A 6,861-nucleotide genomic window follows, 5' to 3' on the forward strand; every position below is an offset into this window, starting at 1 on the left:
ACAACACTAATTTCACAGCATGGTTCCTGCTTATGAATCAAATTACCTCAGAATGAGTCGGTACCACACAAATAGTCTTGTAACATGTTTAGTGAGGCTCTCTATTGAAAGGCACTGACTTAAAATTAAAAAAAGCATCTACACTGAATGCAAAGACGAGCAGGACAATCTGAGTCTGTTCACAGCTTAAAGAAGACCACAAGCAATTGTTGGGTTGCCCAGAGAAAATAACCCCAAAATACCTAAATGCTATATCTGTGTGTGAGGATATAAAATAGTCTTTATCTTACCCTGTGGAGTTTATCACCACTGGTAGATCCAGGGAGCAATGTTTGTGATCCGGCTTTTGTTTTCTACACATGCTTGCCGCATCACGCTTACATGCTATTCCTCTGACAACAATGCATCGATGAAATGTTGCAGTGTGCCCTCAAAGGCGGTGAAGAAGACCGTGAGCTAGCAAACATGGCTGTAAACATTGCACAACTTAAATATCTTTATTTCAAGTGGGTTTTCTTTTTCTTGTAAGGACATATTTTCAGTGCAGTCAATCATTTGCAGGACCTCAAGGATACAGACGATGAGGTGAAGAACACTGAAAGTGTGCGGCTTTCTCTTAATGTCGGACCTCTAGACTGCAGTGTGTGCCTGCAAATGAATGAAATATGATAAGAATTTCACTCGGATCAAGAAAACATGAGGCCACAGGCTATGATTGATCAAATAAATCAGTGGTTTCTTCGCATAAAAAAACCTACAGTTTGCTCCTATCTTACAAGAGGTTTTTTTTCCACTGCTTATCCACAACAACAACCGTGAGCAGCACTCCTGCTGAATCCAGCAGAGGATCCTAACTCATTCCAAGTCGATATAATGTCCAGTAGGGCTTTCTGAGATGACCCATAAAGCCTCCCCTCTAGAAAGGATAGGTGCCGTTAAATCGTTCCCAGCGATGCATTTTGTCGATGTAATTATGTTCCTCAACTAAAATAATTTACCCTGCACATTCCGGCCAGCCGATTTGTAATTATTGCTGAACCTGGGTCTTATAACATTTTAATCAGGCTGCGATATTGAACTGCTTGAGGTGTAATTAAAAAATAAGCAGGAATTAAAGCACCGCCATGTACGAGGAGGAGGATTGGCAGGACTGTCGAAGACAGAGAAGTGAGTGCATCATTTGCAATGTAGATTACTTTTTCGGAGCAAAAGAAAAAGGATTATTGAAATCCAAATCTGACCTCATGAATAAAACATGATCAGCTCAGAAAATAACGGTAGAAGTAGAAAATGGGCCAATCACATGTTCGTGAATTCAGAAATCAGTGGTGATCATGTCGGTGTGCTTTTAAAAGAGGGAAAAACAAGAAAGCAGTGTAAGCAGGTTAACTCTGGAGAAACTTCCATTTTAGTGGAGCTCCAGAGAGCTTTAGTGTAATATGCTGTTGATATTTCTTCACTGTTGATTGTCTTGCAACCTTTTGGTTTCAAAGCAAAAATCACCAACAGGGACACGGGCGCGTGTGGGATCAAAAAGCATGCTATTTACGGCGGCGCTGCCACGGGGATCGGCCCCAGAGTCCCCAACGCTCAGCGTGAAGTTCCTCACCGAGGCAGTCGTCCAGGCGACAATGAGGCGAGGCGCCACTAGAGAACTCGTAAGCCTTTCTCCAGGCAGCCTCACCGAGCTTTATTCGTGCCTCCTGGCCTTCCCTGCTTGTGATTCCCCCTGTGAAAGTGATAAATTAGTCAGGGGATACCACTCTTATTTGTACACTCTGTGATTCGGCTCCTTGCAATTTGATCGGTTGAAGTGAGGTGCTCGAGAAAGACCCGAGGAGCAGAAGAGAGGCCGTGTAATGGAAACACTTGGCGGCTCATCGCGTGGAGGTTGACAGCAATGTCAAAAGTGAGATCCTGTGACAGACGCGATTAAATATTTAGAAGTGTTGATAGTGCAACTGGAGAGTGTTCCTGTGCTACTGGGAAACAGACGCTCTAAAGAGGCCTTGTGGACAAGAGCTGTTAATTTTCTCCTGCCACGTCTCGCATCGCCACGCCTGGAAACCGGAACCCTGTGTACATTCAGTTATCCGCAGTATATAAATACTTACTGAAGTTTTGTTTGCCCAACCATGTTGCTTCTCATTTCAGGCATCACAGCAGAAATTGAGTTATTAATGTAAGGCCAGATGGCATTTGATCATCTGTCGGTATCACTCTGCTGACATGCCTGCAATTCATTTTTCCTAATCAATGTATGATGATGTCTTTGGCTATCAAAGTTTTAGAGCCATTTTCAATCTAGTCAGTTAGCTTTGACAGAGTTTTTATGAATTAGATCATACTTTACTTGGTACAAAGTATAATCTGTGATGCTGCCACTTTCACTTAAGTATAAGATGCATTTTGGATTATGCAAATTACATATATGAAATAAAGGATGGTCCTGCCTCCCAAATCAGTGTGTAAACAGTGTATAGCCGTAGCTGCAATCTCAGTTTATGACAGCGGAATTAATGTGGTGTATTTTAAATCACACATTAAAATGGATTGACTAAGTCGACACAATTAGATATGTGGTTAGAAATCAATTTGAGTTGTCGACTAATGTGTTACTGGACAAACTGACGGACAGGGGAAACAGAAAGAAACACTCACGTTAGACATTTTGTGGAAATATGAGATCTGGATCACACACACACACACTGCCGTTTGTATTGCACAGGCCCCGGGGCCCGGCAGCGTAAAAGGGCTCACGAGATGCGGAGGTGGAAAAAAAAAAATGAAAGAAGAAGTTTTGTGTTGAAGGTCTTCTACTGACTTAACAGGAGAGGCACAGAGGCCTCTGTGCTGACGGGCAGCAGGTGTTTTACTCCAACATACCCTGCCAGGAGAGAATAAAGAGGTTTTACTGCAGCTGTATATCTGTTTCTCTTCTGACTGACTCAGTGAGTGAAGGGTGAGATGTGACTGATGCTCGGATAAAGAGGAGGTTTTCTTTTGACTCTCTCTCCCTCTCCATCTGTGTGTGTGTGTGTGTCCCATCATGTGTAAAATAGATGAATATTGGCCTTTAGAGGGGCTGTACCAAATAGTTTGAAGCTTCATTCATGATGTTGACATTCAAATTATTATCCTTATTAATTTACAGAAAAGTGCAAACCATCCACCTTCCCTCACACACACACACGCGCATGCACACACACACACTCACGCACACATAAGCTACAGGTGCTCTGTGCTGTTTGTAATTGTCTCAGTCCAAAAGTCAAAAGTTATTGAATAAAGATAAATATAATAATTTCCAAAATTCACACAACATGTTATTATCTAACCACAGATTCCCTCCATATGTGTTGGCGTTTAGCCTTTCAAAAACATTTTCAATGCGATCAAAAAACTCTCCTTTGCACTCCTCTTGTGTTAACCAGGCTTCTTAGGTGCCGTAATCTAACGGCACCACAAATTCGATTTATATATAACCACATTAACACGAAATCCTATTTATAATCATCATAATCATACTCAAAGTGTCTGGCTCCTGGGTGGCTCCTGCCATCGCCAATCTTCGGCAGTGACGATGCAGTCTAGATGAATTGGGTAAAGAGGTGGATCGTCGGTGGAGATGAGGAGGCCCCGGGTGACACCACGCTCAAAGCGGCCAAGCCCTTCATTTTGCATAACTTCAGTTGCACAAAAAAATGCAGCTGCATTTCTTCATAGTATAGGTTAGAATATGGCAGTTATTTTTCTTTGGGGAGGTAAAACAAAAACCTCAAAAAGGCATTAAATGAATACCTCTCTGTCTGCTTGAAGTTAAACATTGTTTTCATCAACCTCAGCACTCCTGTACTTAATGTAAAGTTGTCCACTACAGACCTTCCTCCTCCCTGACAACTCAACATCTCTCAATGTTTCCTTCTATGAATTATTCAGTTCTTCACTGACCCGGAGTATCCTTTTATCTACCTTACACCATCAAGGTGTGGTGAAGGTCTCCATAACGTTGTAGGGCTTCAGGGGGACGCTTCATATTAACCTAGTCTCTGTTTCAGCACAACAATAGTCAAATTGAACGATAGCCGACCCAAAGTATCGACAGCTTTAATACAAACGTACTGATATCAGTGCGTCTTGTTATTAATCGATGTTTCTCGTCATGATTCATGTCGCTGCATTTGCAAACACTAACTTAACATTTGTAATTAAAACAGAAAAGACTTGATGTAGTGGACGTTTTCAGCTGCAATAAATCAAAGTGTGGATTTTATTCATTTTTCTTACGGAGCTGCCTAATTGACATTTTAATCAGGAGTCAGTGTAATGCGGTGTGTGAATCAGATAAATGAAATGAAAGAGAGTAATGAATTCCTGAATTCTTATCTTTTTCATTCTTCCAAAGCTTTGATTTATAGAAACTCTGAAGCTGTTATAAACTGTGTTTTATTTTTTACTTCAACAGTCTTGCTGTCCCGATAAGTACCACGTGCACTTCTATGAAAGATGAGTTAATGCAACTTGCACAGTTTTTCCTGGCCTTTCAAGATTCACCCACAGCAACATAATAATGGAGATATTTCTGTAATTTTATTCCCTCGTCTGAACGCTGATGAAATACAATTTATTCATGAAGCATTGTTAAAGTGGCTTCAACCTCCTTGATCAATAATACAACAGAAAATCTTCGAGAGGGGAAGAAAGAAAATGAGTCAAAAGCGGAAAACCAGCGTAACTTTTGATTGAGTATGACGAGGCTTTTTAATGGAGTGGAATGGAAGAGAAGCTGGGAGGGGTAATGGAGAAATCCCCTCGGGAGGGGCCGGCCTGGAAGCCAAACCACCTCCGCAGATTGGATTAATATTGCATGGCCGCTTGTGCAGGGGCCTCCTCTCTTGAAGGAACGTTGATTGCCTGTCTCGCATCCCTTCAAAAGGAAAAAATTATCAAAATACTACAATAGCGAGGCGGCGATGAAAATAAAGCCTGAAAAACATCGATGACAAAAACAAAAAAGCTTTCAAGTGACTCCTCTGAAAGGGACAATAACAAAGAACCAGTGACAAGGAGCATTTATCCTCTATTTATCTTGCTCTAATGGCAGAACATGAGTTGTTTTTGCTGTTCTGGAGACATTCTGACAGAAGCAAGGTTGCAATATGCTTCCCCCCCCTCCTTCCCCTCCAGACTGTATTTGTCAGGTAATTTGTGTTTAACAAGGTCTGTGCTTTGACACAGGTCCATGTTATTGTACAGCGAGGAGCTGCAAACCTTGTGAGCTCTGCATGCGTCTGCCTGCACGGCGCTTTAGATAAAGCGCACATTTCTCAGCCGAGGTTAAACTTCTACTTACATCTGTCAGGGAGACTCTGAGAATCCTCACTTCTGCAGAAACCGTGTGCTGCTTTCGATTTTGGTTAGAAAACATTTCACGCTGCGTGCGTGTCACTCAAACGAATCGCTTCAGTCATCGGCTACTGGAGTGATACTTGCCAGTGTGGACAGAGATCCTGTGTGTGGTTGGATCCCTAAATATAAGACAGGATCAAGCACAGACACAAGGTCATGTTTCAGAGACACAGGGTGTATACTCTCTCTCTGCTTTCAAAGACACCCTCCGTGTTCTGACCTCCCTGGTTTATGACCCTCTGTGGCCCCTAAGGGATCCTGTCGAGGATGACAAAGAGCGGGCAGCATTTGCCCAACCATTTGTCATGTTGTTTTTTGTCTTTTTCTCTCTGCGTCTGTACTGCTGCAACTTTTGATGAATGAGAGGGAGTGTCTGGGACACCTTTACCCTTTCTCTGTCACGCACAGTAAGCCTGCAGTTAAAACACGTGGCTGTGACCACAGGCAGCTTGTGACTAAAGGGCTGAGCTTCCTGTCGCCAGACTGGATGAGCGCCTAATTACCCTGATCAGGGGTTGATTCTGTGAAATGAGCACAGTGTGTGATTGGATTCTCCACAGCAAAAAAAAAAACTAAACGGAGGGACACAGTTGGACATGAGCATCCTGCTTTGTGGAAAAGTAACAGATTTTTACTGCTATCAATTTTGACAGATGTTGTTTGTTTTCCGAGAGGCATCACGGCGCTCAAGGTTCCTGTGAGCGGTGATTGATTATGTTGTCAGCTGTCGATAGCAAGTACAAGAGTAGCTTAGCTACACTTCCAAAACAAAAATCTGTTTTCACGAAGCATCTAATAACAGTTTGATGGAGCGCCTGTCTGTTGCAGGTAAACAAATCAATGAATATGAGACAATCAATAAGGCAGTGAGACTCCACTTCAGGAACTGCGGCAATGGTGACTGCCATCTTCTGGCTGGCTCCGGTAACTGCAGCTCCTTACTTTACTCAGGTACTTGTACTTTGCTTGAGTATTTCTGTTTCCTTCTCCTTTATACTCCAACTCAGTAGCATTTCAAGGGAACATGTAGTATTTGTTACTCCTCTATATTGATGTTACAGCCATAGTGACTCGTGACTTTGCATTCAATACACGCTTGTAAAATACAACAAGTTGAGTTGTTAGCAGTTCAAAGAGGCATGTCTTCTCTCATGGCTTCCTCTAAATAACTGTTTGAGACTGCAGAGTGAGTACGTTTATCTGATGATCAAGCTTCATATCGAGAACACAAAAATGAAGATGTCCTAGAACAGACATCCAAAGAAAATGCATCTCTCATTGTATTTACATCTCTGCACTTTCCCACGGGAGTCTCTTGCACAACGTGCTCTTAAGTACCTGTTTCACCGATAATAATTCCCAAAAGGTTCAACCTTGTGACTGCTGAGATTGATGATTACAGAGAACATTGTGTTCCCATTCGGAGCGAGATGGGGAAACACTCCACTCCTG

Source organism: Anarrhichthys ocellatus, unplaced genomic scaffold, assembly GCF_004355925.1.
Source record: "Anarrhichthys ocellatus isolate YVR2014 unplaced genomic scaffold, GSC_Weel_1.0 scaffold10, whole genome shotgun sequence".
In the NCBI taxonomy this organism is placed as follows: Eukaryota; Metazoa; Chordata; class Actinopteri; order Perciformes; family Anarhichadidae; genus Anarrhichthys; species Anarrhichthys ocellatus.